At 48.0% G+C, this 12,522-nt stretch overlaps 1 protein-coding gene across 1 annotated transcript in view; it reads left to right on the forward strand.

The window, feature by feature from the left end:
- Positions 1 to 12,522, forward strand: part of Atg1 (serine/threonine-protein kinase unc-51-like protein Atg1) — a 146,103-nt gene that overhangs the window by 1,860 nt on the left and 131,721 nt on the right. The window lies entirely within an intron of this gene.

Consider the following 12,522-nt stretch of genomic DNA (forward strand, 5'->3'; position numbering starts at 1 on the left):
GGGGGGGGGGGTATTCAACTCAGATTTCAAGGGTGATCGCAACGTTCTTCCCGGCAACTAAAACCGCTCCTTTCGACCTCCGCTACGTAATCGAGTCGGGGGCGGAAGGTATATGTAGCGTACGGGAAAAAAGCGTACTATAGTGCGGATTCCGTTGAAAGATCGAACGCCGTTTATTACTGCGAGTGTTACGTGTGTGTGTTTGTCAAGGATTTTGTTTTTTTTTTTGTAAAATTAGCAACCAGCGTCTTCTGTCGCTCTGCGAGCTGGGACGAATGGTAGATTAGAACAAAAGTCGTGCGTTATTTTCTAGTCAATCCTTTTGGCGATTGACGGACGTGGTGCTCGGCTGGCCGTTGACTCTGCGCCGGGCCTGGGCCGATCAATCGCGGAGCTCGATGCCGCTGGGACGAGCGCGCCAGTTTCGGTTCCGCTTTAGATTCGGCAAGCGTAGCCGTCTTTTGGCCGCCGTTAAAGCCCTGTTATGCGCTGTACAACGCCGGACTCGTTTGCTGCAGCAATAGATTTATTGGGCGCGAGTCGTATTCTGCTAAGATTTTCTTGCTTCGGTGGTGATTGTCAAAAAAGGAAAAAAAAATGTAGCCATTGGTTGCATAGTTCGTGCCATCGTCTGTGGGTGATTGGGACACGTTCGTGATGTATGCGTGAATAAGATGATAGCCGTGGTCGTAGCTACCCCTTGCTGACCCGGACTGGACCCCTCACAAGGTCGGGAGAGAGAGACAAAGTAGCCGGCGCAGGGGGACTGGAGGCCAAGACATGAGAGTCGTTCGAAGCTCAAAAGATGTCATTTAGCTCCTTAACCCAGTTGTAAATATGTAAACTAAACTTGGTATCATTTAGAAATCGCAGCGTCATTGAATGAGTGATAACGAGCCTTTTATAACTACCAACGGGACGTTGGTAGTTATAAAAGGCTCGGTGCTTTATCAACCCTGATTGGATGGACTTGGTGCGCGCCAGTTATCGGAAATATCCTCAGACTACTCCGTTTCTCGGTACTTGGGAAATAAACAAGACGAGTAGCAATAAATATCGGCCACGTGAGTTGTTGTGAAAACGGGTGTGCGGGATAGCTGATTGCTAGAACTGGCTATCATTTTTGCGGCGCCACTGAGTGCACAAGTTATGTGCATTGCCGTGGTTGTTGAATGATCCAGCTTATGCCAATCTGGTATTTGGCGGCCCTGCACCTCACTGAGCCGTTTCGGGCGAAAAAAAAAATTATCAGAATAAAATGTGCTGCCGAAAACAGCTTGTAGTAGTCCAACGATAACGTTCCGCACGCGGGACCACAATGATGATGATGATTAAAGGCCTCCCCTTTGAATCGGGGTGACGGCATGCGCCATCTAGCCTACCTTAATAGTTCGAGTTTAAATTCTGTCCCTCAACTCGGATGTCTTTTTAATTTTGCCCAGCCGCTACTCTTGGCTGGGATGTTATTTTATCGACTTCTCTGCTTTTCCTCCACCAATACTCCAGCCGCTGCTTAGTAATACCTACTGCTGACCAGTTAATGCTTCCATCAACCGCGAAGCCCAGCGCCTCAGGAAGTGTCACCTTCCCCCCATTTCTATCCGGCTGAATCTTTTGACATTCCATGACTATGTGGTCGATTGTTTCTTTATTTATGCCACATCCAACACATGTCTCATCCTGTGACGAATATTTGCTCCTGTAAGTTAGAGTTCTCAAGCAGCCAGCCCGCGCCTCAAAGAGCAACGCACTACCTTTATTGTTGTCATAAAAGTTCTCTTTCCGGATCTCTTGTTTGCTTGCCTTGTAGATTCCCAGCGATCCCTTCTTTTCCATCCTCTCTTTCCACATGAGCGTCTCTGTTTCCCTCACTTGCTTTTTAACTGGCCCCTTTGCTTATTTGCCGCAGTCAAGTTATATTTAGTCGCCAGCTTTCGCGTCCTCTTCCGCCATTTGGTGTCCACACTTTTCAGGTACATGTGACTGCAGCTCTAGCGCCCCTTGCGTATGACGTCACGTGGATGCCGGACGAGCACTAGGCATCAACTATTTCATGGGGAGGGAATCCCTGCTTGCTCGGATCTAAGCCTCCCCCCCCCCCCCTTAAATATGTCTAAGAATCATTCTGACCCGCCCCCCTCCAACAACAGTGGTTAGAAGATGAGAAAAAAAGCACAATTTCTGCAACCCGGTCGGGAGCGCGGCGCAGTGCTTCCAACCTAACAGACAGGCACCCACGAGTCCCTTCCGCGTTCTGTACCCCCTCCCTTCAAGAAACAAAAAAAAGAGCCTGAAAAACTGGTTGCACGCAGTGATAATGAAAAAAAAAAGTAGCAAAGAAAGCTCAACGCAGTCGTACTTCTGGACAACTGTATGTATAGCGTTGCTGCCAACATGTCACGCGTTTTGCAGCTCTCGCTAAGTAAGGTCGGTTGTCGCACCTCCGTCGGGAAAAAGGATGTCGCGGAAAGGCGGAACTGACGCGGTCGGATGAATTCGCGCTAGCTGTCCATTCGACGGGAGGTCAGGCTGAGCGAGTGCCCTCGTCGCGCGAGTTTTCAGAACGCTGTCGCCTCTACGACGTCGTTGTACCGGAAGGCCAGGTCTTTGCGCGCCCCCTCCACGTGACACTGGACTTTCGTCACTCGGGATGTCGGCGTGCTCTGCCTTTGCGTGTAGACGTCGCCATTTCTCTCGTTAGTCCGAGCAGTGGCGAATGGCGCGTCGTACGCTTCTGGGCTGAAGCCGCTCCATCAGTTTAGGGGACAGGAATGCGAAGCAAATGGCGATAACGTTTCTCATTATTTCTGTTTTGACCAACATTTTATTGGAATTACTCCGATACGGAAGTAAAGCCGAGTGGTAGCCAAGTAATGCAAAGCCACCTAAAGAAACTAAATCAAGGCCTGGAAGCTGTACAGCATGCGTCGCACAACGTCATCGGTTGTGGGCCAGATTTTTTTTTCAATGGGCCGCTTTCATGCTGCGGACGCTGTCGCCCACAGCGGTCACTGCTGGGTGTCGACACTGGTATTGTTTTGATGAGCTCGACATGCCTTTTGCTTTCCTCACTAGATCTCTTTGAAGATCACTTCGGGAGCTTCAGTCGCATGGCTGGGTACCAGTGCGGCGTATCTAGCAAGCATGCGCACGAAAGCCGAAACAGGCTTCGCCAAAACACACTACTGTAGACTGGCACATCAGCTGGAAACCCAGCAGACAAATGACCAAAACTGCGAGGACATTTAAGCAAGAGTACAGGGATCAGTCTGGAACGTCGTTATGACTGCGCGAGCAGTATCAACACTAAAGGTCATTTTGCCGGTTTCGGCGTATGCGACTGCGTACGCAGTGCATGTTGCCCTCAAGAAACGAAAATTCGCTGTACACCCTCGTAAAGAAAATAGACAGAGGAGGCCTTATTTCCATAGCAATGTTAGCTGTGAATGCACGTGCGCACAAATGTTTTGTTGTAGAACGACTTGCAACGAAGCGACAATTTTTAGAGGCCAATGGTCACTGCCAATAGTCACAGAATCAACGCTGGAATTGATGGCAGGTGAAGACTTCACAATGTTTGATTGCTGTGACTATGGACACGATAGTGAACTAGTGTTGAAACATTCACTGAGGGTCAACTTGCGAAATAATTTGTCGATGCTTGAATGACAAAAAACAAGGTGAAGACAAGTCCAGAAAAAAAAAAAAAATGGACACGCTTGCGAATAAAGTAGTGTACAAGTGCTTGTTATAAAATAAAATATAGCACAAAAGCAGAATGAACTCTGCACGCTTATTTATGTTTTGGAGCATTCGCAGTTTTTTTTTTACGCATATGAACGTTTATCACTAATGCAACAAGCGTTGCAATTGACTTAAGCTCATTCACTATCGAGCTCGCGCGAATCAACCAAGCCCGCGAGGCGGCTGAGGAGCTTGGCATCTCAGTCCCCACATGGGAGCTGCCCGCAACACAGTGATTTGTGTTTTGGAGGACCAAATAAAAGTTTATCCAATCCAATCGCGCGAACCAAGCGTCCGCCCACTGATGACACGTCACGCAAGGATCTTAGAGGCCTTGACCAAGTTTCTTAAGGTGGCTTTGACTCGTGTATGGGGTGCCATTCTGGACAATTTCATAATGGCGGCATTTCAAGCCAATCACAGAAGTGCAGCAACCATCTGCTAATCAAAGTTGACCAGTGGTGGAACTTGACCGTGACCAGCATAGCGCCCCTGCCTAGCACTATTATTTCTCTGCGCCCTTCCTCATAAATGGGCTGCATCTTCTGCAGAACTTCCTCGACGCTTTGATCGACAGGGCCGGTAGCTTGACGATGGTGGTCTTTATATGCAGTACTCAAGTGTGGGACAGAACCGAGGAACGAAGGTAGGTACTACCCAAATGTGCGATGGCGCGCCATTTTTATTCTGTGCTCCTCGCTGACCCGACACGTCGCGGCTAAAAAAAGCTCCGGCATGATGAAACGATCGAGGCCTTTCTTGCCACCGCGCTGTCCCACAGTTCTATGCTGGTCTTGTTTCAGGCTGTCTGCTGCTGCCCATAGGTCAGTCCTGCGGCACGGCTGGCTGCTCGCTTGTTCGCCTTAGGCGCTCCCTGTCGGTTTCCGCTCGCGGCAAGATGGGGCGCGTCTTGCAGACCGCTCGTTTCGTCGTCAATGCTGCTATATTCGAACCCTCGCCCGCCTGCGTGCTAAGCTTCTCGCCTGATAGACCCCCCGTGGGAAACGCTGTGATGGGAAAACGAGGGGCAGGTTTACTGTCGGGCGCCGGAAACACGCGTCGAAGTCAGCGTATTGACGGTGCTAATTAACCTTATCCGCTGGGGTGCGTGCACGCAAGCGTCTTTTAATTCTTGCGCGCGCTGTCTTGAGCGACAATTTCTTAAGGATGTACAAGATGAGGGGGGGGGGGGGGGTCTTCATCTGCTCGGTGGATGTCGCAGAAGGCGTTGGGCCCTGAAATGGACAAACGCCTTTCTCACTGCCCGCGTCAGTTAAAGAAAATCATCTCTCTTTCCTGTTTCCAATACACATATGTGTAAAATTTACGCCAGGCGGGAAGTCGACGTAAGCGAGCGCCAATGGGCACCGATAACAGTGGGCTTGAATTCCCAACTTCCAGGTACCGTGGCGCCGCTGAGCGGTGGTGGCTAGAAGCTGTGTTGAAATGGTTGAAGTTTTGAACCTGCTTCAAACAGCAGACGCTGCTGCTTGTTTTCACGCGTTTGTGGTCGTCTCAATATTAGTCTCAATATTACCGTAACCCTTTGAGTTTCTCATGTTAAAGGGAAAGTATAATAAAAAAAAAAACCTACAGATTCCCCTGCAAGCCCCGATGCTCAGTCTTTATACACCGGGAGCAACATTGAGCGCCCCGTTCAAATTAGCGCACCAAAAAGCTATCGGGAGTTCAGAGGGTTAAATTTAGCAGGTAAATAACCAAGGCTCGTGGATTTATGCAGCGCCCTTTTTTTTTTGCACGAGTACGGCAGCTTCCGGGTTCGCAGCTCTCGCGCTTAGTTCGTCTGTTCGATACAATTTTGTGCTTACTTATCTTCTTAATATGCTACATGGCTATTATTTACTTAATATAGTATGTTAGCGCTCTCCCTTCCAAAAAACATAAATCCAAGGGCCATAGAAGTGCGAATAATTGCAGTCTTTGAGAAAAGTCTACTTTCCGGTATCGTCTCTTTCAGGGCGATTGTCTCAGTGACCGCCATGTTGAATGTATAGTCGCGCCACCAATCGGTCGTGAAAGTTGCGAATCGGTAGCGCATGCGGGAAAGAATGGATGGGAGCAATGCTGGCCCGCTTGCTTTCGTAGCAAGCACGGGGCGCGTCTTTCTTCGAAATCGCACAGGCGTTGGGTTTCTCCTGGCGTTTTGTAGGATAGGCGCATTGCAGAGCCTCTCCGATGCTGATTTTTGTTCGAACCCAGGCGCACACCAGGACGAAGTGGACAGGCGCTCGCGTCTGTCCATCTCGCCCCAGGCCACGTGTCAAAAGGTGTTTGCCCTCATAATGTACGTTCACGCAACTTTAGCGTGTGCCTTAATTAACGAATCCCTTTTTTTTGTTAATGAAGGGCGCCTTATCGCGCTCGTGGTAGCAAAAAGACTGACCGTTGCAGAGCTGCATGCTAATCCAGAGGGCTCGCAAAAAAGAATGCATGTACGGTGAAGTGCTACAAGAACCGTGCTAAACTGCTAATTGTTTTTTCCGGGCAATTAGAAAAGAAGCAACGAACCGTAGTGCAATTTATGTGAAACATTGATAAAAAATGTAACCGCGCATTACAAAGCGAAAGAAATGACAAAAAAATACTTTTAGCTCGCGGCGCCACGCCGTCTTCCGTCGCGTCTCCTTTTTTTTTTATCTGTAAGTACAAACTGCACCGCCCCCTCTTCCCCCGTAACTTGACGTCCTTTGCCTTTCTCATAAGTAGTATGCGCAGCTGTGAGCGCTGTTTTTCTGCTAAGCTGCGGACGAGCTCCGGGAAATGGAGCTCTTGCATTTGCCCCATACGTGCGGTTTGTTTTTTGGGGCTTTACACACGTAAAAAAGCCATTCCAATAACGATACAAATATTAAATTTCTGCAGCAATTGAACTCTTTCAGCGTTTTTTTGTTTTTGTTTCTCGTGCAAAGGGCTTCCTCAGCCTAGTACTTCATGCTCTAGGTGAAATATAAACTAGATCAAGGGCTTGGTTCTTTGCTAGATACATTAAAATTGAACTAACAGACAGTGAAACCGAGGAAAGTGATATACTTTGTATTCTTTTAACTGTAGTGTCATTATATATATATATATATATATATATATATATATATATATATATATATATATATATATATATATATATATATAATGGTCTGTCTCCCCTTCGTGCGTTTGCCGTCTCTCGGAATCCAGTCAGTTACCCTTAATGACCAGTGGTTGTCCTGCCTACGTCTCCGGCCCATGTCCGTTTCTTCTTGATTTCAACTATGATATCCTTAATCCCTGTTTGTTTCCTGACCCACTTTGCTCTCTTCTTGTCTCTTAAGGTTACACCTATCATTTTTTTTCTTTTCATTGCTCGCTGCGCCGTCCTCAATTTAAGCCGAACCCTCTTTGTAAGCCTCCAAGTTTCTGGACCGTAGGTAAGTACTGGCACAATGCAGCTGTTATATACCTTCCTCTTGAGGGTTAGTGGCACATTGCCATTCATGATTTGATAATGCTTGCCGAATGTGATCCACCCCATTCTTGGTTATTTCAATGTCATGGTTGGGCTCCGCGGTTACTGCCTGTCCTAAGTAGACATATTCCTTTACAACTTCCAGCGTCTCTCCACCTATCGCAAGCTGCTGTTTTCTGCCGAGTCTGTTGCACATTCCTCTTTGACAAGCTCTTGAACACAACACGACGTTAGGGCAGGGCTCCGGATATTTCGACCACGCGCGCGGAGCGTGCACGTGCATCCAATGTGTGGTCCTCGAGCATGTCGCCTTCATCGAAATGAGGCCTTCGCGGCTTGCATTCGATCCCGCGACCTTCTGGTTACCACTCGCGCGTCATTACCACTAAACTATGGAGGCCGGTGTAACCAGTCGGAAAAAAGCGCGTCCTTGTCCGCCTCTTCGTGCTCCTGTTTTTTTTTTTTTTTGCGTCCTCATACAATTCAAGGCTGTCCAGAATAATCCAGACGGCCCACGATGCGGCAGTGAGGCTAGGCCTCCCCCTCCCTATGCAGCAGTGGCCCGTGATCCTACCCCAAGAAAACTGGGCTGGTATCCTTGAGGACACCTATAAATGTTTTTCATCCATCCATCAATCTTTGGCCGCTTCCGAAGTGAATCGCGTAACGTTTCCTGTGTGTATGGTTATCAAGAAAGAACGGCTTTATCGTCGTAAACTGTGTGTACACTGGAGATACAGCGATAAGCATCGAGGCCTTGACATCACCCGAGACCGAATTCCGTTTTTCTTTTTTTTTTTTGCTCATCCAGAAAGGTTTTTAAGTGTACTGCTGTTTTCTCACTATGTCGTATCACAACAGCCGCTGCGTCTTATCTTCAGCCTGCCCGAGTGGCGTCTGCGAGCTTAAAAAATTGGATCATCGTAGAAGTTCCTCGATTCCTTTGTTTTCTTCGTTTCTTTGTCAGTGCGTTAAAGGTTCATCGTTTATCCAGCGAGAACGAGCAGTGAAAAGAGAGCGCGCATATTTAAGTCGCGTTTAGTATTGTGCGCCCAGACGGCCACTTTCTTTGTCGCGTTTAGTATTGTGCGCCCAGACGGCCACTTTCTTTTTACTTTCCTGTTGAAACTGCTTAAGCTGAAGGCTGCTGTTGAAGGCAGAAAAAAAAAAGCCAAGGTGCACTGGAGAACGAGCAAAAACAACACGAACAAAATGAACGTTGCGAGTCATCTTCGAGGTTACATCGATCATCTGTTCGCCAGCCGTGGGCGGCTGTGCAATTTGCGGGACTTGGAGCGAAGCAAAGACAGCAAATAAAATGAGTAAGAACGCTGTTGTTATCCGGCCGAGTGGTCATCGCAATGTATTCGCCGGGAAAGGCCTTCGCCGACGCTCTTGAAAACTGTCCTCGGTGGATCGACGCGAGGGTTAGCACGACGGCTTCTCGTTGCTGCTTTGTGCACGATCGCGCCAGCCTTGAACGAACGCCCGCGCGCCTTTTTCGAGCTTGCAAATGCGATGCTTAGCCGGAGCGAGGCCGGCGCTTTGTGTGGGCGATGTTTGCACCTTCTCCGCATGTGTTGTTTTTACGTGCGTGCTAAGCATTTCTACGCCGACTCGAAGACAGCTGCTCGTCGCGATGTCGCGTAACATGAAATCATTTTTTTTTTAATTTTCCACCCTGTACAAACTTACAGATGGAGGACTACGGAAAATAAAGCTACCGATAGACGGCTTGACTAGTCCGTAGCCTGAAATAATAATGGCATGTGGGCAACAGCGAAAAAAAAAGTTCACAAAACGAAAACTTGAAAACATATAATTAGAGCAGAAGAAAAGCAATATACAATAGCCTGAAAGAAAAAAAAACACAAGCATATCAGGATCAATGAAATTAGTTCCCTTACACAAACATGGATCTAAGTGCAGCTGAGGAACAACAAAACAAATTAAAATTGATGAACTGAGAATGGTTACCATTAATGGTAAACAATAGCATAAACGCTCTATGCCATTATTCAAAGGGTGTGTGTCATCTTTCCAATGCTATGTCTCGTTTTATAGTAGTGGTCATTTGTTTCCAAATGTGCTAGGATGTCTAGATTATGTATGTTATGTCTTACTTAATAATTCTGTGAGAACTCTGCCGATAATGGTATAATTTGCGAGAGGTTATACTACCAGCTTTATGAAAGAAGTCAATGGTTACATAATATCCAGCATTATAAACATTTTGTATATATCGTTTCTGCATAACGTAAACTTTTTGTAGAATAGAGAATGAAGTCGTACCTCAAATATCATCATCGCCCTAAAGGAAGACACACGCACAAAAAAATAAAAAAAAGCACTAATTTTTCTTTTCAGATATTGGTTTAAAACCGTGCCCACATGCTTTGAAGGTGAATGTCTTAACCACTGGGCTAAGTGGGGCCATTTGCGTGCAATAAAATGTGAATTGGTTGGCTCAAGACCCGGGCTCAGGTGTACCTTGTCGGGACGTCCAGGCATTGCCTTGTCGCCGCTCTGAAACATATAACTGCGTTGTAGGGGCGCTGTAAAATTGGATGTTAGTAGGAAACGCTTTCTTGAATTCTGGACTGAATTTCGGAGTTTAAAAAAAAAACGGAAAAAGTCCTTCGCTCGGGCAAGACGACAAATTTAGAAGTGTGGCAGCTTGGGCTAGTTGGTATGGCATTACGATAGTTATAGCGCGAGAACAAAACGACGACACAGAGACAAGAAGGACACGAAAGACACGAGCGCTCGTGTCTTTCGTGTCCTTCTTGTCTCTGTGTCGTCGTTTTGTTCTCGCGCTATAACTATCGTAATGACAAATTTAGGCTCTGCAAAAGCTTCGTGCCACTCTTGCGTTTCTGTACGTGCAGGCGCGCGTCCGGTCGTCGTCCACAATCCGCGACATCCTCAGCCGGAAGCGAGTGCCTGTAAGTTCGGCAGTTGAGCGGCGATTCACAGCAGCTGATGCAGCCAAAGGTGCACGAGAGCTGTCCTTGGAAGAGGATTACTCTTTGGAAAAGATTGGGTAAAGGAGAAGGGGGGCACGTCCCAGGTTGAAGGCGATGAAAAGACGCTGCTTCTGCGGCTCTTCTCCGGACTGAAATTCAGCACGAGACGAAATAGCATGTCGCGTGTCTTGTCTTGTACTTCTGTTGTGGTCGCGCCGATTTTCGAAGTACGCATCGTTTCCAACTCGTCTACCTCCCCCGCCTTACTTTTTGGGAGCGCGGCCCGGAGGTTGCTTGACAACTACGGAGCCGGTCTTGAGAGTGGCGGCGCGCGCGTGTTCAGACCCCTTCCTTCATGGCAACTGGCTTGCATTCCATTTATCGCGTAGCAGGTTTGCTTTGCGATGATCCGGGTGTCTTTGGCGGCCGGTCGTAGCCGGTTGTACCGAGAACGAGCCGAGCCAAAAGCACCCTTCTGCTGTACCGCTCTGCCAAAAGCTGCAGCGAATGACCGGGGTGCACGTGTCATTTTTCCGCGGTTCCCTTCTGAAGTAATGGTGGTAGTGGTTAGAAGAGGAGAAAGGCACCTAATTTCTACAGCCCGGTCGGGAGCACGGTGCAATGCCTTCCGAAGTGGGGTTTCATTCTTTCGCTGTCAACGGTCCCCTCCCTCGCTTTGTGGTTAAGCCCAGTCTGAGTTATTGCGCGCTAACAAAGCCTGCATACTGCACCTGAAGCCCCAGGCCTGAGGCGAAGCTTTTGAGATCTTTGAAAGCGGTCCTGCAAGGCCACGTGCCCAATCGAGCTCGAACCGTGATTTCTTTCCCTGAAGGCTGTACTTCAGAGGAACAGGGAATAGTCTCTCTCCTGGAACAACCTGTTTTAAACTGCAAAAAAATAGTTAAGTATGGACCCGAGTTATCAGGAGGGGGGGGGGGGGGGGCGTTTGCCGGAGGAGCGCTATTTTACTCTGCGCGCATCGCAAAGACGCACGAGTGGTCCTAGAGGGAAAAAAAAGGGGGGGGGGGGTAATAATTCAAGGTCAACATTTGCCATCAGACTTTTTGGAACTTCATTCAGTGATACGGCGAAGGTACGCAAAAGAAAAAAAATGCCACTCGCGCGCGCCAGTAGAGCTTTGGGGGCTACAGTACTTGACCTTGCAGAGCAGGCAAACAAGGTAACTCGTTCGTGGAACTTGGTGTATGGCGCTGCCAAGCTCGTGCTTGCTGGTTCGACTCCGAGCCGCGGCGGCTTCATCTCGAAAGGGGGGGGGGGGGTGGAGGAGAAATACAAAAGACACCCGTGTGGTTAGATTTAGCTGCTCGTTATGGAAGCTCGGATAGTATTCCGGAGTTCACCATGGCGTGCCGTGGTACGAACAATATGGCCAATTTTAGTGATGTCGTCTTCCTCAAACTTTTTTATTTTCAGTTATGTCCTAACCGACTTTCCTATGTTTCCACGCTTTTGCTTTCCGGACAGATGGATGGGTGCTATGAGCGCCCCCTTTATAACGGGACACTAACATGTGTGCCACCAGGCTCGTAAGAAAAAAAAATAAAATAAAACGCAGTATTTCTTCTTACGTTGGCGTGTCGCCTCATCTACTTCGATTAAATTGAACTTACTATAACAAAGCAAAATATAAGTTCATGGTCCATGTTCCTGCCTCTCCAGGCAGAAGTACCTGAAGCTATCCTCCAGCGGCACCTGGCTCATCGCTTTGGTAACAACTGCGTATGCAAGTCGTGCGAGCGTGAGTAAGCGCACTGCGCGTCAACTATCGCTGCGGATGTCTAGAGTTTCGGGGTAGCGCGCTTTTGTTGTCCGGATTCGCGCGGGTCATGCACGCTACGTTCGTTTTCAGGCTTATTTTTTTCTTTTTTACCGTGAAGTTGAATTTCTCCCGGTTCTGTGGGTCATTATACAGTGCGCGTTGTCGAGGGATTTTCTTTTCTCGTTTATTTTATCTTATATCAATGGTTTTCGAGATAATATATGTCTGATATTTGACTGCTACTTCGTAAGCCCGGTTAGAGCTCGTGTGGCGATGTCTCGTAACGAATAACATATCGCTATCGCCGACCGCGAGCTTGCAAACAGTAGCGAACCGTATTAGTCATGGGGCATTTGAGGGACCCGTATTGCTGCAGAGCACGTGTTTAAAATAAGTTCGACAGTGTTAGTTCATATTTATTGCCCTTCAGTTTCCCTTGTATTGCTTGTTTTCGTCGCATGTATTAAATAATTATTTCATTAAGAAAAGGGAGAGGAAGGGGGCTGAAGGTCGCTGATGCAAAGCTGGAGCTAGAGGGAGAGGTGTTGGACACACAATAAACAACGTGC

Source organism: Rhipicephalus microplus, chromosome 3 (genome assembly GCF_043290135.1).
Source record: "Rhipicephalus microplus isolate Deutch F79 chromosome 3, USDA_Rmic, whole genome shotgun sequence".
Classification (NCBI taxonomy): domain Eukaryota; kingdom Metazoa; phylum Arthropoda; class Arachnida; order Ixodida; family Ixodidae; genus Rhipicephalus; species Rhipicephalus microplus.